Source organism: Spermophilus citellus (assembly GCF_964194105.1).
Source record: "Spermophilus citellus genome assembly, chromosome: 2".
Taxonomy (NCBI): domain Eukaryota; kingdom Metazoa; phylum Chordata; class Mammalia; order Rodentia; family Sciuridae; genus Spermophilus; species Spermophilus citellus.
The window spans coordinates 43946537-43972414 of record NC_138183.1 but is presented as its reverse complement, the minus strand read 5'-3'; the positions used below and the strand labels follow the sequence as shown (position 1 = coordinate 43972414).

The 25878-nt window shown below is 35.3% G+C and overlaps 1 protein-coding gene across 1 annotated transcript in view; it reads right to left on the bottom strand.

The window, feature by feature from the left end:
* LINGO2 (leucine rich repeat and Ig domain containing 2) overlaps positions 1 to 4440 on the bottom strand; it is a gene marked incomplete at its 3' end in the record, with an annotated part of 295476 nt that extends 291036 nt beyond the window's left edge. Inside the window, exon 1 of the mRNA XM_081278597.1 lies at positions 4308 to 4440. The remainder of the gene's footprint in view (positions 1 to 4307) is intronic.
* Between the last annotated feature and the right edge of the window lie 21438 nt (positions 4441 to 25878).

The window sequence follows — 25878 nt, the reverse complement described above, 5'->3', positions numbered from 1 at the left end:
CCTGAACTAACTTGCTGTAGTTAGTAGCATCCGTTTCAAGGAGCTTCCTGTTCCTTAAACACTGACTGAACCCACAGTCACACTCAAAGTGGAAAAAGGGCCACAGTCTGAGATGATCACAATTCAGTTTGAAGATACAAAAGCACCCAGTCATTTTTCCACCACCAGCTTATGCTTTTCATATCTGAATGACATAATATTAGTTTTAAAATGGATGAAATTTAAGAGCATTTAAACCCAGTCTGGTTTTTTTCTTTAACATACTCACCATTTACATATGGTAAGAAGATGCTTCCTAGGGTCTAGCTTTTTAAAGCTTCCTTTTGAGTAAAATGAGATACTCAACTCAAAAGGCCCCATGTGATGAACTGTCCTCAGAGGGTCATTTGCTTGGGAATAGTAAGGAGGCTGCCATCAAGCTAATTGCTGCACACCATGTCAACAGTAAGATGTTTCATAAAGAATGAATTTCATTCCAGAATGACCACAAAAAGGTAACAAATTTGAAATGAGCTTCTTTCCATTTGCTCTAGTGCAACTAATTATGACCTATCTGATGGATAAAAGCCACTCAAAGGCCATTGTCTGTCACCAAGGCTGAGTGGAAATCTCCCAGACTTCTTATTAAATTCAACTACCTAGTAAACAAATACTTGGTGAGATACCTTAGAATTTCAAGTCCATTTAACATAAAGTTGACAGAAATTTCTTTTTTCCACTTGAGTACTTCTCTTCCAGCATACAACTCATAGATTCTCCCTTATATTTTCTTTGCATCTATTTGTTTTCCCTGATACCTAGATATTGTGATGCAGTGGCAGTTCAGCCAGAAAGCTGAAACCCAAATTAGGTTTAGATGCTTACTCTGTGCCTCTTCACAAACTACAAAGACTTAGGTATGTATGTCTGCTAAAGCCAGCAAATCTTCTCCTGGATCAGCCATTCCTAGTCCCTTGTGCCCAGAGTAAGTTCTGGCCATTATTAGTGACTATTTTGAAGTAGCATGTACATCATTATTCCACACCACAAGACAGCCACAGACATCTGAAAATAATATACCAACTGTGCCCCTCTGTACATTTATCTTAGGCAAACGTGTCACCAAAATACAGGGCAGAGTTAAAAGAATTGTGTCACTCATGGCTCAGAGTGTAAGAAGGTACTAAAGAATGGACTCTTCCAGATTTTCAGGTGGTACAAAAGTCCTGCTTGTGTAGGATGGTCAAGAAAGATAACATTACCTTTCTAACTGTACTTTTTTGGCTATCGCAATGCCATTCCAAGATGTGCTGGTTTTTGTCTCAGAGTTAACAAACTTTGGAAATTTCTCTGTTCTACTTATTTTGTTTTTGTTGTTCTTGTTGAGGCATTTAAATCCATTAGAATACCAACCTTTTTCTTTCATTCACCTTCAAATCTTTTCCATTGTCCATTTAATCATTCTTACACATAGCTGCCTAATTCACCCTCCATCATTTACTCCTTTGCTTGGAGAAAACAAAACAAAACAAGATAAAACAAAACTAAATGAACTTCTTGTGAGCAATCTTCATATCCAGAATGAATTTCAAACTCTTTTACTTGGACTTTGAGGTTCTATGGAATTTGCTATGACTACTCTTCTAAAAAGTTTCTTCCTGATTTTAAAATTCACTCCAGTCCTGAAGTGTGTTGTCCTCCGAACAACACCTGTGGGTTCCCTGTCTCAGTACCTTTGCTGATGCTGGTCCTTAGGCTGTAATGTCACCATGAACTCCACCTGCCAACACTCCACCAACACTTTGGGCTCAGCTTCAGCTCCATTTCCCCTCTTTTATAAACTCTTTGTTTTCACCCCATACAGGACCCCCCTCCTACTTTGAGTTCCTGAGTAGTTCCCAAGTGGCTACATGACTTGTCCTTCCACCATCGGTTCTTGGAGGTCCCAGTTTCCTTCCACGTCATGGAGTCTCACACACTGTCTAAGACCATGGAATCTTGAGCCAGATCATACAGGCTCAATTCTTGATTTCTCCATTTCCTGAGCAAGTTACAGTACAAAATGGGGATGTAAAAATATACCCAAATTACAAATGAGAATTAAATCAGTTAATATTATTAAAAAAACAACAACAACAGATCAATGGCTTCCAACTTAATATTCACCATGTTTGTGAATACTAGTGTTATTTGTGTGCACGCACACCTATGTCTGCACAATACAGACACAGTACATTGTATATAGACATTCTAAAAATATATATCAAATTAAAAAATCCAGGAAGCTTTGGAATATGGGGGTCTTAGTTTTCTATAGCAATTTCTCTAATGCACAGGCAAATTTGAGTAATCTGGTCTTTATAAGAATATGTTGGGTTAATCATTTATTTGGAAAAAATAAATAACAATTTAAATTAGATTACAAAAAGACCACAATCTGAGATGGTATCTGAAGTAAGGAATAAAAAATATTATAGGGTAGATCTCAAGGTTATGCAGAAGAATTTGACGACACATAACCCTAGAACAAAGATTGCATAATATTGGAATAAATATAAAACATCATGTCCTTGGTTTACATGTTTTTGAATTTTTTGAGCTGGGTCTTATAGGAAACTCAGTGTGTGGGAGCAGGGGATCTACTCTTATTCCTTACCTTGTTGGGACCTTGAATTCATTTGATTAGAATATGTTCTCCCTATTTCCTAACACCATAGTTGATATATGGTGTTATTTTTCCAGAAAATTTTTCTGATTTATAAAATGATGTATATCAAATTGATGCAAGGATATAAAAGTAAATCAAATTATTATGTGTTTAATCAATTGCTTTTGCCAAAATAATTAAAGTGTGTGAAATTAGGACTATATAGCCAATTAACACACATTTCCTTCACCTATTATATTTGAACTATAATATAGGTACACTATATAAAATACAATGTCCTTAGTAGATATTATTGTATAATAACTGGGAAAGATTATGATGATTTCTCCAGTTATGAAGCATCTATAATGTGGAATAAATTTTAAAGTACAAGTCCTGAATGATTTGTTGTTCTGATCTTATCCACTCACTCCAATGGTTGTCATGCTAAAGAACTCACATTTCCCAGAATGCACCCTGCTCTTCCTGCTCTCTGTCTCTGCACATGTACATCATCTTCTTGTTCCCTATCATGATAAACTCTTACACACTGCAAGTTCCAGTGCATATATCACCTTTTCCCCTGTCTAGATTTTTCTGAGCACAGTTAATCATGTCCAGCTCTTATGCTTCCATCATGTCATGATCATACTTCTATTTTCCTGATACTATCTATCTATACTGATAGTAGTACATCATATATATATATATACTATGAAATATATACAGATATATATATATATATATATATATATGAAATATATACAGATATATATATATATACAGATATATATATATATATATATATATATACAGATATATATATGCAGATACATATACACCCACACATATACATATGTGTATATATGTTTTGATTTAATTGTGAGGCTTCAGAGGGCTGAGATCCACTTAAATTCATTTCTCAGACCACAGCATCCAGTATAAAGTAGGCATTTAATAAACACTATTTATGTTCCTGGATAAACTATCATTCTCAGTAGAACATTAATTCCATTTTCTCAGTGTCCATGTAAATATTCAATTCAATAGTATTGCCTTTACATATTTTCATTTAAATGTCATGTTCACATGACATGTTCATGAATGTCCATTTTTACTTTTAAAGACATTTTCTTGTTTCATTCTAATTTGTTTTCCCAAATTATCAAAAGCATTTTATGGATGGAGTAGTAACTCTCAGGTTTAATGTTATGATCTTAAGCCTTGATAGTAAGACAAGTTTTCTGAACTTCAAAACTGTCTTTTTAATCAATAATTCCTTCCATCAAATGTTCATCTGCTAATAGAAAAGTATCTCCATATGTACCAGAACTGACTTTGTGGGATTATTTTATTACCCCCTATTTCAGCAGTAAAGCCATTCATCCATTCATTCACCAATCTATGCATTCATGTAGACAACAATTGCCATTGAAGCACTTATTGTATACTGGGCACTAAGCTCAGGGCTGGAGATCCAAAGACAAAAATGGAGAGGATTTGCCCTCACAGGGTACACAGCCTACAGCAGACAGGCAGGCCCATAACCACAAACAACATCAGAGAGCAAGAAGTGCAAATAAAAAAAGGTGTAAAACTCAATGGATACAATCAAGGCATGAAAGCAAGACTTCTCTGATAGTTTGTAAAGAAAGAATTGAAAATACTTCAAATGCCATACCTCTAAGAATCTGAAGATACCCTTGTGTCACCTCACATCAGCCTTTCCATGGACTTCAGCCAAGAAAGGGACAGGAGCATCACCCTGCCCTCTCCACGATATCTCTCAGTTGTTCTCAATTATTGTCTGGAAGCAATGTATTTGAAAACCAGAGAGCCCTTTCCCCTTCAGCCAGCCTGTGGGGTGATGAAAACATGGGAGCTGAGCCTATCAGTGCTTGTATCAAGCAGCTGAAAAAGTTGTAGCCCATGAGTCATGGCTTTTTTCATGTACTTCCAGCTCTGTGGGAGGAGAGGCCTTTGGCTGGCAGCACTAGCAATCTAGCACCTATGATGATCACTTGGGGAAAGAAGGATGCTAGAGCCACTAGGAAAGCTACACAGTCCTCCCACCTTCCTGAAGTGTGCATATCCCCAATGCCACCACCAGGCCATGCCTCAAAATAGTGTGAGAGCCAAAACCCACATTTTCAAAAAAAGGGACAAATAAATTAAGCTCCTGCCACCCACTTCCCTTATGTGCAGCTAAGGAAAATCAAATGAAATAAACAAGCAAATTAGCAGCTGGTATGTGAGCTTCAGATCACGAATATGTTTTGAAGCTTCTGCCAACTTGTTCTTCCTGAACTGAATTTGTTCTTGTTGGGAAAATAATAATTAGTAATCATACTACTAATATCAATGTCTAATACCTATTGAAAGCTCACAGTGTACTAGACGCCATGCTTACAATTTACAGGCATACCCTATTTAATTGTTACAAAACTCTTGAGATGCTTCTGTAAAATCCAGACTTTATAGGTAGGGAGTCTGAGACTCTGAAAAGCTAGGTAATTGACCAAAGTTCACACACACCCTAGGTCCCAGAGCAGAGTCTACCTCTGTAGGTATCTCAAGCCTGTTTCTCTTAAGCAATACACTTTCCTAAAACATAAATGTAAGATCATTAGAAGCGTGGGCATTTTGTTCCCATCACCTGTTATTGCACAAACTATGTATTTCTGTAAGGTTTTTGCTGTCAAGAACATCATTCTCTTCACCTGGAGTCATTTTTTTCCTTGCTGTACATTCACAGAAAATAGTAAAATAAATAAATAAATAAATTTTAAAAATACCTGGAGCTTCTAAGTTAATTAATTTCAAAGGAGAGAATAATTTTTAAGTGTTGTTAATAGTTTTGCTAACATTTTAGTACTAACTTTATATATAAAAATACATTATATATATATGTGTGTATGTGTGTGTATACACACATACACATATATGTATTTATATTTATTCTGGAGATATATATATATATATATATATATATATATATATATATATATTTCTGGGTACCTTGTTTTCTGCTAACAAGTTAGTTTTAAATTACTTAGCACAATTTGTACAGACTTCTATAGCCACAGAGGGACAAATACCTTCAGTGTCTGATACTATACAGCCTAAAGTCTATCTACCCCATGAAGAAAAACAGCTTTATAAATGAATTTTAAAAAAGGAAATTGGGGAATTTAAAATGAAACAAGAATAATTGTTTTTCTGAGAAACAATATAGAATTTGAAAGTAAAGGACACCTGGAGGGAGAGCAATTTAAGTAGCTTCTACTACATTTTTTTTTAAATTTAAAATGGAAATCTACCATGAATCAGACTTCAAAGGGATCACAGTGGTTTTCAGTGGGCTAATAAATAGACCAAGGTAAAGCCTTCCTGTGGGATTTTGAGTGCTGAAGCAGAAAGAAAACTTAGCTGATGCCAATCCTGAGGAAAAACACTCCATTCACAATATCCTCAAAAAAAAATAAAATACTTGGGAATCAACCTAACAAAAGAGGTGAAAGACTTATACAATGAAAACTACAGAACCCTAAAGAGAGAGATAGAAGAAGATCTTAGAAGATGGAAAAATATACCCTGTTCATGGATAGGCAGAACTAACATCATCAAAATGGCGATATTACCAAAAGTTCTCTATAGGTTTAATGCAATGCCAATCAAAATCCCAAGGGCATTTCTTGTAGAAATAGATAAAGCAATCATGAAATTCATATGGAAAAATAAAAGACCCAGAATAGCAAAAGCAATTCTAAACAGGAAGTGTGAATCAGGCGGTATAGCGATACCAGATTTCAAACTATATTACAGAGCAATAGTGACAAAAACAGCATGGTACTGGTACCAAAACAGGCGGGTGGACCAATGGTATAGAATAGAGGACGCAGAGACTAGTCCACAAAGTTACAACTATCTTATATTTGATGAAGGGGCTAAAAGCATGCAATGGAGGAAGGATAGCATCTTCAACAAATGGTGTTGGGAAAACTGGAAATCCATATGCAACAAAATGAAACTGAATCCCTTTCTCTCGCTGTGCACAAAAGTTAACTCAAAATGGATCAAGGAGCTTGATATCAAATCAGAGACTCTGCGTCTGATAGAAGAAAAAGTTGGCTCCGATCTACATATTGTGGGGTCGGGCTCCAAATTCCTTAATAGGACACCCATAGCACAAGAGTTAATAACAAGAATCAACAAATGGGACTTACTTAAACTAAAAAGTTTTTTTCTCAGCAAGAGAAACAATAAGAGAGGTAAATAGGGAGCCTACATCCTGGGAACAAATTTTTACTCCTTACACTTCAGATAGAGCGGTAATATCCAGAGAATACAAAGAACTCAAAAAATTAGACAATAAGATAACAAATAACCCAATCAACAAATGGGCCAAGGACCTGAACAGACACTTCTCAGAGGAGGATATACAATCAATCAATAAGTACATGAAAAAATGCTCACCATCTCTAGCAGTCAGAGAAATGCAAATCAAAACCACCCTAAGATACCATCTCACTCCAGTAAGATTGGCAGCCACTATGAAGTCAAACAACAACAAGTGCTGGCGAGGATGTGGAGAAAAGGGTACACTTGTACATTGCTGGTGGGACTGCAAATTGGTGTGGCCAATTTGGAAAGCAGTTTGGAGATTTCTGGGAAAGATGGGAATGGAACCACCATTTGACCCTGCTATTGCCCTTCTTGGACTATTCCCTGAAGACCTTAAAAGAGCATGCTACAGGGATACTGCCACATCGATGTTCATAGCAGCACAATTCACAATAGCTAGACTGTGGAACCAACCCAGATGCCCTTCAATAGATGAATGGATAAAAAAAAATATGGCATCTATACACAATGGAGTACTATGCAGCAATAAAAAATTACAAAATCATAGAATTTGCAGGGAAATGGATGGCACTAGAGCAGATTATGCTTAGTGAAGCTAGCCAATCCCTAAAAAACAAATACCAAATGTCTTCTTTGATATAATGAGAGCAACTATGAACAGAGCAGGGAGGAAGAGCAGGAAGAAAAGATTAACATTAAACAGAGACATGAGATGGGAGGAAAAGGGAGAGAAAAGGGAAATTGCATGGAAATAAAGGGAGACCCTCATTGCTATACAAAATTACATATAAGAGGTTGTGAGGGGAATGGGAAAATAAACAAGGAGAGAAATGAATTACAGTAGATGGGGTAGAGAGAGAAGATGGGAGGGGAGGGGAGGGGGGATAATAGGGGATAGGAAAGGTAGCAGAATACAACAATTACTAATAGGGCATTATGTAAAATTGTGGATGTGTAACCGACATGATTCTGCAATCTGCATTTGGGGTAAAATTGGGGGTTCATAACCCACTTCAATCTAATGTATGAAATATGATATGTCAAGAGCTTTGTAATTTTGTGAACAACCAATAAAAAAATAAAAAAAGGAGATGTCTGAGGAGATGACAATCAAGTTGAAACCATTGAGAAGCAGAAAGCCATATGAAGATGTGGGAGATACAGCAACTCAGAGGCTCTAGGAAGGGATTTGTGAGACAGAGGTATGGCTAGGCAGTTCATAGGCCACCTTTGGTATTTCAATTTTATTCTGAGTCCAAAAAAGGCACCTGAGCAATTCTTAACATGGGAAAGACACAATCTTGCCTCCCCAATGGCAAGATCCCTCTGAAGGGTTTGTGGAATATGAGCAGCTTGGGAGAAAATGTCTTCTTTGATATAATGAGAACAACTAAGAACAGAGCAGGGAGGAAGAGCACGAAGAAAAGATCAGCATTAAACAGATACATTAGGTGGGAGGGAAAGGGAGAGAAAAGGGAAATGGCATGGTAATGGAGGGAGACCCTCATTGTTATACAAAATTTCACATAAGAGGTTGTGAGGGGAACGGGAAAATAAACAAGGAGAGAAATGAATTACAGTAGATGGGGTAGAGAGAGAAGATGGGAGGGGAGGGGAGTGGGATAGTAGAGGATAGGAAAGGTAGCAGAATACAACAATTACTAATAGGGCATTATGTAAAAATGTGGATGTGTAACCGACGTGATTCTGCAATCTGTATGTGGGGTAAAATTGGGAGTTCATAACCAACTTGAATCTAATGTCTGAAACATGATATGTCAAGAGCTTTGTAATGTTTTGAACAACCAATAAAAAAAAGAAGTTATTGAGAAAAAGAAAATTTTCTTTCTTCATTCATTTTACCAACATTAAAACTCTTTTATTTATTTATATGCTTTCTGTAAATAATCTTCATCCACTCCAATAGCAAGTGTTATAGTAGCCAAAGATGAAAATTACAACCTGGGCCAAACCACAAGGATCCCTCCTTTCTCTTCACCTTATAAAATGCCACCTCTGCCTTGACTTGGAGAGTTACCTGGTCTTCAGATGCTGAGTAAATCTATAAAATATTTTTGAGTCACTAAATGAATACAGTTTGTTATTTGCCTCCCTTCATTGGAATGTAAGGTCTTTTGGGTCTTCTTTTGTTAGGATTGATCTTTCTGATTCACTATAAATATCAGAACTTAGAATACTGCCTTTCCTATGGTATATGTTAATAAATACTTGTGGGCTACTCCTAACACCCAATATAATTGGTTCTTGCCTATCATATGAGCTGAGCACATCTACCTTTGAACCTTGGCCTGTTTATTTTCAAACCCATTCATATTATCTTGCTCTTGAATGCAGCTTCAATAAATGAGTCTGTTCGTGGTTCTACTTGCACTGGTTTTATGGCCTTAATAACCTAATCCTGCCAATGGAAGAAACACATAGGTCTTTTTGTATAGATGGATTACTAACACTTGGAAAAGAAAGCAACACAAATTCTCTGGAATCTTTCCCATAGGCAAAATGGCCCCTTAATATTTTGATTATGGAGCTTCTAGTACTTACAATTATTCTAAAAGTCCCCAAATGCCCCAAGGTTCAGGGAACAGCTACATGACAAATCACTGAAGGACTGCACAATGAAATTCTGTGAGCAATCAGAGGAAAGATTGTATCATGTGTATTGTGCCTATTTTGCTTTACTTCCTGTTTCACCTAATTAACTCTTCCATTAGATGAGGTTAGGACCAATATTATGACTTTCTTCAACGAAGGGTCCTATAAGATCCAAGAAAGGGAGGAAATTACAAACACCCCAAAACTAGGATCGAACACCAGCAGTAGCTATACTTAAATGATATCTCCTGGCCTCCCTGTTCAGAGATTGAGCCTAAAGGAAGCCCTGTGATCTTCTGGCATGTCAGTGTTGACCCTCATAAGCTGGATACCTTGACTAGAAATAATTTCCTTAGCAATTCACCAGATATAACTATTAGCTCTGTACCTTGGGAGCAGCAGACACAAGAAGAGCTTTACTATCTTCCAGATGCAAACCCCATGTAATGGTAAAGAGATTGTGAATGGATCAAATGTGAGCTAGGGTGAATAGTTAAGAGGCTGTTATACCCTCCCAGGAGCAGAAAAGAAGGCAGAACTGGATACATCTGAGAGCTGAAATAGGAAGAATGTTCAGAGTAGATGACATGCATGAACACTGCTTTTTGAATTGTTGTTAATATATTAACTCAATGAGAAGAGCACACAGAATTAGTTCTAAGCACATGTATCAAGAAAAAGTTTCCTGGAGAAAAATTTACTTTTATATATTCTTTCCTTTGTTCCATCACTGTACCTTATTCGAACCTCTATTTCATTACTCTAAGGTAAATTTCTGAGAGTAAATTTTAAGAGTAACCATGGCCCAGTTGTGAGTATATATTTTTTCCTTCTCAAAATTAAAAAAAGTGTGACTAGCATATGGGTTAAATTGACAGTGAGATATATTTCATAGCACATTTTAATATTTTCACTGCATGCATATAGAACTTGGAAATTCCCCCACTTTAAATTTATGAGAAAACCACATCATGCAAATGCTCTCTGAACTATGCAAACTGAAGATTTTTCCCTTCATCTACCTCTTAAAATTAAATTTATCTACCAATTATTTCAAACTTCCAACACAAAATCATACACATTTTTAGCATAATTTGGTTCCTTTGTAAGCTATTCTTTCTAATCAAACTGATCCAGAATAAAGTGTGACTAAATGAGTAGTGTGGAGTAGCCTACTCTCCCCCAGGTGCTTGCCTTTATCAGCATCCATCACGGTAGGTAGGGTGCTTCTTCCAACCAATTCAGGACAAGACTCCTCAGAGACTGCTGATAACTTTCCTCAAAGTGGGTCATCACAAAAGCAGCCTGTGCCCTTGGCAGCTCTCAAGTGTATTCAAAGCAGCTTTAACATGGTCCTTGAAAGTGATAAAGTCAGGTACTCACATTTAGAGTAGATAGAAGGCGCCTCCTCATTCAATAGTAGAATAAGCCTTTACTGATTTCCTGTCAATGTGAGTATCTTCATCTCTAGGCCCCAAGTCATGTCTATTTCCAATCCAGAAGGCTGGTCTAGCCTCCTTCAAAGTCAGTCAAACCTAATCTCTCTCTCCCAGCGGCCATCTTCAATCCTAGCCTTTTCTGTTTTTCCATTTGGTTGTTTCTCAGACTGGCCTCATCCTTAATTACAAAACCTATTTCCTTTCTCTCTTCTTATAGCCTTTAACTCTTGAACTCCCTGTATAGGTTACAGGGGGAACAAAAATGTGTCTTCTGTTGAAGGACCAGGAACAGGGTCATGTACAGCATTAACATACCAAGGTGGATCTTGCAAGTATATATAATGTTGAAATATTTGCCATAAGTACTAGAATTAAAGAAAATAGTTAAAAACTCAAGGCCAGCATCTTCAAGAAATAGGGTATATATCATTAAAGCAACTGATTTCAAGAAGTGAGAGATCCACTATTAACTTTTTCCTAAATGTTATGTAATATAGAACATAGTTCAAAATTTTTGATGTTAGATGGAATCACCATTGTTTTATCCAAGGAAACAAAACAAGATAGGGAAGAGTCAAGCCTGAATTGATCCTATTGAGATCAGAGTTTAGTAGAACAAAATTAGATAAGGGTGGCAGCATGCCTCCATCCCCTTATGTTATCTTGAATTAAAGGATAAAATGTTCATGCCTCAAATCTTATAGATGTATGAAATCTCATCAATATTAATATTCTACATGGTGATTTAAATCCCTATTCTTTCTTTCTCCCCCAAATCCTGAGATGTGCCAGCGTTAAAAGCAGGTACTCTGTTGGGGACAAATTCAAGCAGTTCATCACATCACTCTTCCTCTCTGATGATTAAAACTTGGTTTTGAGGTCAGGTTTGTCTATGGATTAACTTCCTCCTTTAGATTACGTTCTCCCAGGAGGCCCCTCAGCTCTTCAAAACTTTGAATTCTGGAAGCTGCCCTCAAAGAACCTATGAGGTTCCCTGATGTGGGTGTCCTGAATATTCTCAGCTCTAGCACAGTCTTAGAACATGCTACCTGCACATTATTCACTGATTTCATCCTTCATTTTGTACTTCGGTCTTTTATATAGTTTTATCTTCTTTCAGGAGACTCAAGGGGGCCCTGAGAAGCAAAGCACAGTATTGTGACACAGTAGATACTTTTAAATATTTATGAGTGAGTTTTGAGGGAATCCGAAGTGGAAGTGGAATGATTGAATTTCAGAATTATTTGAATATGTAGATGAAAGGCAAAAGTGATGTTGCAAAAATAGTATATAGAAAACTTTCACTTATTAATTTAGCAAACATTTTTGGAGAGTTAATAAATGTTCTACTTTACTGGAACATTAGACTATAGAGTAAATAAGATATATCAGTGCTCAGAAGTATTTCTTGGTCTAACAAGAGAATTAAATGTGATCAAAGGTATAGTTTATTGTTTAAAGGATTATAACAAATATAGTATAATATGGGAAGATAAACATGCAAAAGAATCCCAACAATGTTAGAAGGTTGTAAATTTAACTTTGTAACACAGGGACCCACTGATGTTAGAGCATCTGAAGGTTGTTTTTGTGAGTGTGTGTGTGTGTGTGTGTGTGTGTGTGTGTGTGTGTGTTAATGTTTGGCTACTTTCAAGTATGCTCCAATGAAGATACCACCCTTTCCCTCTCCTTCAGTATAGAGGGTTCAGGGTGGAAGCTTACATAGCAGGGTGACCAGAATGATTGCTAATGCCTTTGAGAGAGGTCCTATTTACCCAGTAATATACATAAGAAGTGCTTTTACCCTTTTCTGTGATGGTGCTGTAGTCTAAATAATGAAAGCACTTGGTTATTCTCTCTATATGAAGCAGACTAGGTAAATCCAATATGCTAGGCCTGCACACAATTTTCTGCGGTTACTTTTCTATCAGAGAGTTTCAAAATGTATAAGTTCCCCTAAAAGTTACTCAGCCACTGACCAATTCTTCTCTGAAATAGTCAGACCTTGAACTGACTCAGATTCAAGTATTAAAAACCATTGAATTTTTTTTCTTATGTAACAACAACCCTAGCACACTTCCTTTTTTGCAACACTAACAGAAACAATGTTATATTTGTTTTACTCATTTACATTAGTCCTTTTTAAGAGTTTCATTTAAATATAAAACATTGAATTGAACTGCATATTTTGCAAAGTAGTTGTTTTAACTGCTTTTTAAATATGGGGACAATTACTAAAAAAAAAAGAAGGTAAGATGACTACAGATGCATGTGCAGAACAGGTGAAATCTGCAAACATTTGAAGCACACTGTAAATGTCACTCTCTGTCAGCAGGAAGATAACTCTAGTTTTAAAAATTAATAAAGTGTGTAATTTGGGAATACTAGCAAGGAAGTTACTTCCAATGCTTTAATGTAATATTCAAATTTGAATTTTCAGTGTAACTGATTTATAAAGTAATCAAGTGGATGCATATCCTTTTCTTTTAACAATTAAATGCCCCAGTTTACTATTAAAACATCTCCACTGTAATAAATGCCATATGCACAGTCCTTATTTTTTTGAATTCATTAATTTATTAATAAATACAGAGCAAATTAATATTAGGTACCAGGCATTTTTTAATTCATCCAGTTATCAATTTCTACCATTTACCAGGCCCTTCATTGGGAATGAGGAACACTACTCTTAAGCAAAAATGAGTCCCTGCTGGGCGAGGTGGCGCATGCCTGTAGTTGCAGTTGCTCAGGAGGCTGAGGCAGGAGGATTGCAAGTTCAAAGGGCCTAACGCAGCAACTTAGTGAGACCCTTAGCAACTTAGTGAGACTCTGTTTCAAAACAAAAAATAAAAATGTGCTGGTGATGAGACTTAATTGTTAAATGCCCTTGGGTTTGATCCCCTGGTACAAAATAAATAAATAAATAGATAGATACATAAATAAATAAATATCTCTGACCTTAAGTTGTCTATTGTCTCATGAGGAAGAAAAACAGAGTTGTAGACAGCAGCTAACATGGGGGACACGGCACCAAAAATACACTTTGTTATCATGGAATCACACTGTGCTAAATCTAGTCTTGCAGATACTTACATTCACTTCTATAGAATCTGGCATTATGGGATTCTAATTTGTTTCTAGACTAAAACTGTAAATGCCTTCTTGGTGTATTCAAACCCTGGTTACTGGGTTTCTGCACATGAAAATGCTTGTTAAAAATATAACTGTTTCCAAGTAGAAAACAAGATTCTATACAGTAAAGGGGAAAAGAATTTGTTGTCAGTTTTTATAACATAAAATTTGAAGGAACTTCAATTTCAGTCATGGAGTTCCAGTTAAACCATACCCCCAAATGAATTTTCCAAACTGTGCAATATGCAGAGGACAGACCCAGACTCACCTGGGTAGAATTTGATTCGACTTGGCAACTAGAAAGATGCTTAATGCAATTACATTCTGATTAATTAAAGGCCACCTTTTGAAACAGTTACTTTCTTGTATCTAGAAATAATCTTTCAGTATTAAGTACATGATACTGACTACAATAAATTATAGGATATCTCACAAGGGTGAGACATCTATAACTCATGTGTGAATGATGTACAGAGTTTAGGACAAATGAGATCAAACTGTAATTTATCAACTCTTTCAGGAAAAATTTCTGGAAGTTCTCCAAATCATGTATTTCAGAAGGTTCTGGCTTGATTAAGAATTCTATGTGATGAATGATCAGATGGAGAAAACACTACCCTTTCTGCTAGTGAAGTGCTTTTCTACTTTGCTGCAAGCTCACACCACGAAACAAACATTATTTTTCAAATAAAAATATTATAACTTAGCTTAGACATTACAAAATAATAACTATACTCCCATGGCTTATACTGTATCAGATTTGGTAATATAAATTACATTAACTATGTCCTAGAGATGTTCAAAAAAGGGATCAGAAACTATTAGGTATGGGTTTGAGACATAAGATATATAGAAGGTTGCTGACTTATGATGGTTCAACTTACAGTTTTCAAATTTATGATAGTAGGAAAGCAATATGCATTCAATAGAAACCATGCTTAGAATTTTAAAATTTGAATTTTTTTTCAAGCTCAGGATCTAAAGTGTGATATTCTTTTGTGATGCTGGCAGCATCACTTAGCTGCAGCTCCCATTCAGCCAGGCAATCACAAAAGTAAGTACTCGATGGTCTGCAGTGCACTGTGTTGCTAAGCTCTGTTAAAATGTATAACTGTTTGGTAGGTGAGATATATTAAATGCATTTCTTACTTACAATATTTTCAACTTACAATGGATTTATTGGGACGTAAATGCCATTATAAATTAAGGAACATCTGTACTAGAAGTTGTCATTCTTAGCTAGAAAATTCTTTGATGCCTCTTGCAGTGCTTTAGCAATTAGCTATTAAAAATGCTTTATATTTGCTAATAATGACCTATAAAAACCTCTGTGCAATGCTTTGACATTTATTTTTGCACACACACACACACACACACACACACACACACACACTGGAGATTGATCCCAGGACCTTGCACATGCAAAGCACACATCACGGAGCCATGCTCCTGGCCCTCTATATATATCATTTTCAATATTTATAATCTATCTCCCAGAAGCTGACATAATATACATAATCACATCCTAATTGTGGCTTTTATAACACTTCTAAGCCAATTTATTATATTTTATGACTTGTTTTGTAGAAGAAAGAAAAATGACAAGGAAGAAGAATGTTGACGTTCAAGATCTTAGGTACACTTTACTTAAGCCATGGAATGGGAAAAACTTGTTCATGAATATATCTAACCATGTGAAATATTAGTTCTTAATTGCTTCAGCATTGTTTAGATTAACATATACATGGTATTGATAATGTTTAATCCAAGTAGCATATATTACAGAAAATTAACTGATCTTTACAGCCTTGCTAAGTTTCATAAAACCATGAAAAGGCATATAAATACTTAAAACTTTTATATCATAATTTGTTTTCAATCTACTTTGAATTGCTCATATAAATACTATCATTTTTTATGAAATCACATTTTTGAGTCACATTGGATACCATCTGCAATATTTTCAGAGCTGGAGACAGAATTTTTGTTTTCAATCATGATAATTTACATCATATTTACCATCCCACAACATTTTTTACTAGGCTTTTCAGAACCCACTGTTCTTTTCCCATCCCATAATGACATTTCAGTTAAAGACAAAGAAGGTAATAGTGTTCCAATCATCAAAACTGACAAAGAATTATATGAGTTAGTCTTGATATAACTGAGAAGAAAAGACATATGTTCATTTATATATGCCAGATCTAAAATCAGTAATTCAATGATGATGCCCATCTAGTTCTTAGTTTCTGTGGTACTTTATTCTCTCTTTGACTGGGGAGCCATTTTTTATAAGAGAGAAATAAATTATCGGATATTTTTCTTATTTCATATATATATATGTATATTTCTTTTTCTCTGTGAGATACAAATGTTCTGGGAAAACAAACATAGATAAATAACTGGTCCCTGATTTAAGTTGTCTCACCTTTTTTTAAGTTGTTGATAGACCTTTATTTTATTCATTTATTTATATGTGGTGCTAACAACTGAATCCAATGCCTCACATGTGCAAGGCAAGTGTCCTATCCCTGAGCCACAACCCCAGCCCCTAAGTTGGCTCACTTTCTAGTGAGAGAAAACAGAATTATATTCAAAGGGTCAAGATAAGGCAAAAAGTAAGACACATGAATACAAAGTGTGATCCCGTAGACATAAAAAGAAGTTTGTTCATACAAATCTTCCCTATGACGCATTAAGACATAAATGCCTTATCCTAAGGGCATGCGAATAACATGTTGAGGTTTGCATTTGGGATAAGTTTTGAATGGGTAGAAGACAAGACTGAAGTGAGGGAGATATATTGAAAGACTACCACAGCAAAAGAGTTGTTTTTGTGTTTTGTTTTGTTTTTTGTTTTTTTAAAGAGGGAGACCATTGCAGGAATTTAGTGAGAAAATATGGGGCCCAAATTATGGGTGAGACATTGGAGAGAAGCAAATAGATCAGAAAAAGTATGTAAAAAACAGAAAAAGATTGCAGCAATGTTGAGATACGGTAAGAAAAAGAAAGAGTGAGAAGTTTCCTGAGTGGAGGAACTTTGGATAAAGGTAGGTTGTGTTTGTAAAGGCAAATGATATTTCACTTTTGTCCAGGGTAACTAAGGTTTCGTGAAACATCACTCATCAACAACGAAATTCAGCACATTTTCAATTCCTAGCAAATGATGCAGTGTATGAATGCTACTACTTTAGATGATCAAGCCCCACTTAGACTTCTCTCAGCTGCAGTAGGAGTGGAAATTTGCTTGAAAGAAAACAAAATTATAATCTAATTGTTAGTGTTCATCTCTAAGGAAGATATATGTGGCCACAGATGATGATCTTTTTTAGATTGAAACACAGGGAAGCTCAAAGAATAAAATATTAGCACGTTCACAGGTTGGGAGGAGAGAGGAAAGAAGAGAAGGCACTGAGACAGAGGGGAGCAGAGAGGTAGATGGAAGAGCAGGAAGAGATCCAGGGTGAAAAGGAAAGAGGAGAGAAGAAAGTAAAAGGGCAAAAAGAAAATGCCAACGTATCTGGCCACGGTTTTCCTTTTTAATACCAGAGCTGTAATCTGTGGGAAAAGATGGCTAAAGGCCACTCGCTTTCCTCTGATATGACCAATATCCTGTAATTATTCAGGAAAGGGATGGACCCACCATGCGACAGGAAAATCCAAACTCTTAGCTTTCCAGTTGCTACTCAGAAACAATCTTTATCATACTTAATACACCAGCAAAATGTATTTGGCTATAGAGTCCCTTGTACATGGAACATATATCTACAAATCAGTGTCCCATAGAACAGGTGTTGGAAAGCAATCCATTGGGTTCTTTTTGTAAGAAAAAAGAAAATCTTATATAGATGAAAAACAAAATACTTTTCAAATTATTTTTAACTCAGCCACTTATGCAAATATGAAATAAATTTTAAGTATATAATTTCACATACCAGATTATGCCAAAAAATATGCAAAGGTTGTATATAAGTTTTCCATTCTTTGCTAAGGGGGAAAATAGGGTGTATTGATGTTATCACCAGCTAACACACATGTCCAGAATCCGAGTCTATCATAGCACTAGGAGTAATGGGCCTTCCACAAAAAACTATGCTTTTCCTTTTAAGCCATTTTGAAATTCATGGAAAAGCAAAATACAGAAACATACAATAAGAAGTTACACAATCTTATAAAAACTTACTATATAACATCACAAACTGCAATCATGTTTAGCATAGGGAATGGATTGTTAGGTTTCTTTTATTGGTTCTTTTTAGTTATACATGACAATATAATTTTTTTACATAATTATAGAAGCAATGGAATATAATTTCTTCTAATTAAGTCCCCAGTATTTCCCCTTCTCCTCACTTCCTCCCACCCTCTGTTCCCTTCCCTCTATTCCATTGAACTTTCTGCTATGTACTTATAGCTTTATTTTTTTAAAAATATAGTATCTTATGGATGTACATGATGGAGAGATTTGCTGTGGTATATTCATATATGTATACAGGAATGTTAGGTCAGATTCTTTCCATGGTCTTTTCCTATCTCATCCTCGTTCCTTCCCTTCATTCTCCTTTGTTAACTCCACTATCTTTCTTCTATTCTTTTTTTATTCCCACCCTCACTTTATTTTAGATGAACTTCCTCATTTAAAAAAAAAATATTCCACCTTTGGTTTTTTGAGACTGGTTTACTTCACTTAGCATGATAGTCTCCAGTTCCATCCATTTACCAGCAAATGCCTGTATTGTTAATTTTAAAAACTGAAAACAGGATACTGTTATGGAAAACTCACAGGTTTTATAAAGAGGAGTTCCTGATAACCATTAACGGTGTGAGCCTGGACAAATTAGTCACCTTTCTATGTCTCAGCTACTTCATCTTAAATGTGTGTAAAACTATGCCTGCACTGCAGTGTAGATATACTTTTGCACCAAATACCTGTATTGAGCTTAATATTCAACTTGGGGTGTTTATCAATGTTATTTTATTGCTATTGTCATGTTAGATTTAATAGTGACATATTCAGGTATCAGTTATTCTTCCCTTCATGAATTTGCAGAACAGTCTTTGTAAAGATTGTCTCTAGCAGTATCTTAATTTCATGATCAGAATGAATAAATCCTTTCTAATGAAATGTTCCATTTGCTCACTCAGGGATTTCCAACCATTCAGTATAAAACTTCTTGCACTCATTCTGTCAAACTGCTAGCCCCAGACCTGACTCTGCTTGGTTTTCCATTCAATTCCATATTTTTCACTCCTCTGCTACTACCCCAATCAAACGCACCCCAGCACCTGCTTCCTTTCCATCTTCAGCTTCCTTTGCCTCTGACTGGAGAAAGCATTGAGCTGCTGAGGAAATTTAAGCTGCTTTCCAAGCCTGGTTTGTTGCAGATTCCACTGTCCATACCTAGAAGATCCTTTGTCAAGGGCTGAAATCCTTTGACTCAGCGATGCTTGAATCACTGTTCACCTCCCACTATGTCTTTCTAATCTATGTTCTCTTTCCTCACACCTTAGCTGGTGGATCTACATTCTGCCCTCACTGAAAAGGATGGAACCACACAAAGCACTGGACAGATACTCTTGGAATTGTTTTTGACCTAATTCCATTCTTCTAATACAGTTTTAGATCACATATTGTGATATTAGTAATGATAGTCATTTTTAAGTGTTATTTGAACATATTAAATGCAGTTTTAATTCTGACTTTGCATTTCAAATTTAATAACAGTCTTCTTATAAAATATATTTAATAAAAAAGGTTAAAGGCATAATTATAGTTACTGCTTGATTAATGTCAGGAACTCTCAATGACAGTCTGTATGAGTGTACATTAAAGTAGAATTTCAAAATTAGAGAATTATGTCAACATATCAGAATGCTTCTTTGCTACTGTAAGATGCAGGTTAATATTTAATTTAGTGAATTTCAACGTGTTTTATTGATTCCAAAGAGTACAATTTCATAAGAAAAAACATTCTGGTAATCTTTTGTTGTAAAGAAAGTGAAATTTTACCACAACATCCAAACATTCAGCAATAAGATTATAAATATTATTAGATTTTTAAACAGAGCATTATCTTAAAGTCACAACCCTAACCATAACTTAAAGGAATGCCATCATCCTCAGAAGGATAATGTTGATAAAAAAAATGAATTTATAGACAAAGATTTACCAAAGAGCAGCCTGAAGAAAAAAAAATGCTTGTGGAAGTGAAACTAAAACTACTATCAAAGGTGAAGACAAAAGGTAAAATTTTCTGACATTTGGCTTAAACAAATGGATTTCTAGAGAGACTTGCTCTGTATGTAGACTTCACATCACAATAATGATAGTAATGACCTATTTGTACTGTATCAGACACTGTTGCATGTTCTGCACAGATGATCTCATTTAGTCCTTACAATTGCACCAGGGGACAATACTATTATCTCCACAGTATTGATGGAGAATAGAACCTCTAAGAGGATGACTTGCCTAAGATCACAGAAGTTTCGGAGATTCAGAGATGGGAATGAAACCTGATACCTGAATACATCCCTATTAAACTTAAAGCTAATAGCTAGAAACATGAAAGTTTCATAGGTCAAGCACAATTTTCTTCTTTTTTTTCTTTTTTGTTTTTTAATATTGAAGTTTTGGGGATTGAACCCATGGATCAAGGTTCAAGAGGATCTGAGGTTTAATTTCATGGGGTGCTCTAACACTGAGCTATATCCCTGGCCTTATTTATTTATTGGTTTGTTTATTTATTATTTTGAGGCAGAGTCTTGCTGTGTAGATAAGACTGGACTTGAACTTGTGATTCCCCTGCCTCAGCCTCTGGAATTAGCAGGATTGAAGGCATGCACTACCACTGAAGGACCAATCACAATTTTCTAAACACCTCCTTCTCAAAAATAAAAAGGGTAACTTCCTGTGAAGGCAAGATTCCCGTAAATCCTATCAGAAAAGTAAATACCTACTTCATTGAAGAACCAAAATGGCAAATCTTACTTCTTTCTCCCAAACATAAGAAACATATAAATAGTAAAATGGCTTAAGTTTGTGAGAATTTGAAAAAGAGAACCACACTGAATTTATTAAGGCAGCAAGATGTTTAATAAAGGTTTCTTTTACTATTTTTTCTTCTTCCTTTATATTAGATTAAATCCTCCATACTTCTATTCCTTAAGTACTGTTATATGTCATTCTATGATTTTAAAATACCTGTTACTAAATATTATCAATATTGATAACCATGAAAAGATAAGACACCCTTTTCTAACAATACCTGGTATGAACCCCAAACCAACTGGTTCCTCTAACAATAGAGGAAGATATGCTTCTTATTGCTAAAAATATAGATGTTGATTGATTTTAGGCACAGGGTTCATGTGCCTTCAGTTAGGCAGTCATTGGACATATTTAGTGTTTATACCTGGCATTGTGAAATTAGGACTTAAAGAAGAAAAACAAAACAAAACTCTGGCCTCAAAAATATTACATTTTAATATATAACACCAACATTTCCCTAAGTCTGCATATTTAGAGAGAAGTTATTGGATTTTCCCCAGACTGTCAGGGAACTTCACTGAAAATAGATGACTCAATTATACAAAATATACTGACTCTGGCATACTACAGGAGAGACTTACCATAATGGTAGTTTCCAATAAAATAACTGGAGTAAAGGTGATGCTCTTCTAGAGGTGTAAATGTGCCAAGACTCATTAGAGGATTGTGTCAAAGAAGGCTGGGCTGAAGGTCACTTGTTTGTGTTTTGTGTCTTCTTTAGGTTCCCTTCCCTGGTCTTTCCACAGTTTTATAGGGTTCCCTATTATTTTGACCAAATGTGCACTGTGATGGATGGGACATGATCCTTTCAGCAGAATTACTTAATTAGGTTTAAGTAAGCAGTACGTGCCAAGTAGGATAGGTGTGCTTTCTAGCCATAAAAATGTGCCTGCGATGCATGCTGTATTCCCGAGGAAGGAAACCTAGTGATTGATGGGATGATAAAACGATGAAGGGAAGGATGAAGCCTGAGAGATAAAAGTCTCAAAAGGAAAATAAAGTAGGGTAGCAGCTGCCCCCATTGTAATTGAAGCATAAATTTGAAGAAGAGGATCTGAGGTTTAATTTCAAGCACATACTGAGAGTGTTTAGTATGTGTGTGCACATAAGCACACACATGTAAAAGCTTACAAAAGTACACACACGATGTAATGAAAAACATGTAAGTTAAATTCTGTTCATACTTTTTAAACCATTTCTAAAAAAGGAAGAATTTGGGAAATGTAGTCTTAAATTATCACTAAAAAGTTCTCATTTCATCAGTATTTGAAAAAATAACAGAGCCAATGATGGATATAAGCTGCCCTAGGTATTGGTGAGGCAGTGGGCTAGAAATGACACATTTCTGCACTAAAGGCACTGAATGCTCTTAGTTTATCTTTTCTCTCTGCACATAACTTCCCTGCCTATACCTCACTCTGCACAAGCATCATTTATCAATAAAAATAGAGATTAGGCTACATTTCTTTCATTATTTCATATTTCACTATATTTGTGCATGTAAAACACTCCAGGCTAGTCACTACCTATATATCCAGCCTCTTCTTACATCTCTCCCTATGTACCCCAATGTTAAGCTTTCAATTCTTCAAACATATGTTTCTTTTTACAGCATGGTGACTTTGTCAGACTGTGCCATGAGCCTCAAGTAACTTCATGCCTATTTCAAATTAATTAAAATTCTCCCCACTCTTTAGCTATGCAGCTGAAACACCTTTTAAGTCTCAAAATCCTTCTAGCATACCTATCAGATTTAATAGGCCTTCATCTTAATTTCCGGAGAATTCTGCTTGACCTAATGCATTACAATTTCTGGTCCATTTTTCCTGGAATGAGTTACTTGTGTATCATGGATTTTGTTTGTTTGTTTGTTTGTTTGCTTGTTTCTGTGGGTATAAACTACTTGAAGATTGGACAAGGGAGGGTTGATTATTTGATTTTGGCCACATACTGTTTTACATGTTGTAGGCATGCAAAAAATGTTCATAGGGCAAATATGTTTGTGGCTAGAAAGTATATATGATTCATATAAGAGTTTTCATGATGGTATCAGCTGTTTGTATAAATTCTTGAGATTTTCCTTTAGAAGGTCTCAGAATGTGAAAAGTTGCCCAGGTGAGAATATCCTTTGCTCTCTGCAGGGAGCAAAGGATAGAGATATTATGTACACAGGAACTACTTAAATGTTTTTCATGAACTAGTTTTGCCTTTATATGGGGCAGACTATTATCAGAAGTGCTTTGGAAAATCTCACCTTTTATATCCTGTCTTTATAGCTCAATATTGCTTCTATGCATGAGATATAGTAATATAATCCTGAACTAGGCAAACCTTTACTTTAAAAATGCTTTAAGAAAAAAAAATGCTTCGAAGCTTAGGAATAGTGCAAAATTTTTATGGCTTTGTTATGAACTTCTAAAAAAACAGAATTGGGAAGCCTTGACACTCTTTTTACTTCATGCAGAAGCTAGCATACATCACCATAAAACATGCAACTTCCATTCATACAACAGAGCACAAAATGAATTTAAAACTAATATAAACTATAAAACTGCAATGTATAAATTTTCCATCCATTTAAAAGTAGTTAACCTTTAACTGATAATGTATCAATTCATTGTAAAATCCTCTGTGTTCCATAGGACACTTCTAAATCATATATTTTATGCAGGACATTGGAAAATACCATCTCTGTAAACCTATGTAGCAAGATTCATTGCAAAGAACTGAATAAAGAGAAGTTATGTTTCTTTGCAAGAATCAAAATTATTGGATCAAAATTATTGTACACTTTCCCTAAAATTGGTAACTTATATGGTTCAGAAAGATACAGTATACTAAAGAATGAAACACATTTCTTACAAATAGAGTTGAGCTCTATCTTTGTGACAAGATAATTGCTAAGTGCCTGATCACATGATTGTTTACCTTTAAAATAGACTTAATTTCATTCCCCCCTTCAATCTTCTGGTTTAGAATGCCGAGGTTTTGACATGCAGCCCAATTATGTTGAAAATATTGAAGTAAACATAATCAGGATGAACTTTATTTTGGACTCAGGGTTGAAAATTTACAAGTTTAAAACTATGAGAGGCTACCATGAGGTGTCACAATAATTATGTGCTAGATACCAATGCTATGAAGCATGGGACTTGGTTTCACTTTTCAACAACACATCCTGCATTTTGATTTCCCTTTTATTTATGACTGGTAAAATTCTTCTAAATGTGGGTAACACACTTTTCACTAAACAGAACAAAAATTTATCTACCAACTCAATTCATCCAATAAGACTTTCTGCCACGAGTTACAAGATCTATACTATTTCCAAAAGAGTTTAAATTTATGATTGGGATTTTCACTCTCATGATATCACCTTACAAACAAATAAGTCTTAGTGGATTTCAGAAGGGATCTTTTCAAGGAAGGTGCAGTGGTGCATGCCTGGCCCATCAGCTTGGGGCGCAAGTTCAAAGCCAGACTTAGCAATGGTGAGGTACTTAGCAACTCAGTGAGAACCTGTCTCTAAATAAAGTACAAAATAGGACTGGGGATGTGGCTCAGTGGTCAACTGCCCCTGAGTTCAATCCCCAGTACCAAAAAAAAAAAAAAAAGAAGAAGAAGAAGAAGGAGATAATTTTCAAATATGTTGCAAGTCCTTATTTACATCAAAACAAAGATGTCAGGATATACTATTTGACTGAGTCCCATTTACTTTATTTTCATAAAGTAAGAAAGCAATTTTTGTAAAAAGTTTGAAGAATTCAAGCATTGCTGGCATTGAAAAATCACCCTCCATTTTTTTCTACATTAATAAATTTTACTTATGGCATTTCTGTTCCTATACTTGTACCTAAAAGAGAGTTTGAAGTTTCTAAAAATTTTGACGATCTTAAAGTCAGAAGATAAGAATAATTTGTGATTTCTCCAACTAAGTGATGATCATTTAAATTATACTGTGAATGAAAGAGTTAGAGAAAAATACTATCTCACCCAATTATGGACAATAATTGAGAAGACTTTCCAGAATGAAATAGAGAAATTAAATAAAAAGATACTTGAATTACAGTGTAATATTGTCAATTCTTGCAACAGTAATAATAGAGTATGTCATTATATCATCATTTTAAATAAAATGCGAATAGAATTTAGAATAATTAACGATTTCAGAAAAATGAAAATTAAAATAATGGTCTAATCTTCTGAATCATAGTAAATTTGAAGCATGTTTATTAGATCACATACCATGAACTTGTATTCACATTTTTATATTGTGCAAAATATAAATACTGAAAGGCAACACTTTACTTTCTTCACCTTTGAAAGTATAGCTGTTTATGCCACTAGAGTTCAGAGTAGTTACTTAAAAAGGAAATCCCTATAGCTTGCCATTTAGGCCACTGCATTAAACTTGTGCATATAGTATTCTCAGGCCTGCTTTATGCATATCTTAAAATAGCTTCTCTCTCCTCTGGAGAGAAAAGGAATTCAATTATTACTATATACATTCTCCTGAAGCCAAGGAAGCTTCACTCTTCAGGCACCTGTTCAGTGGACTTAGAGAACAAATAGAAAAGATATACATTATTCAATACATCTTGGCAGCACATGAAAGCCCTTAGAGTAAGTGATAAATGATCAGATGTCTCCCT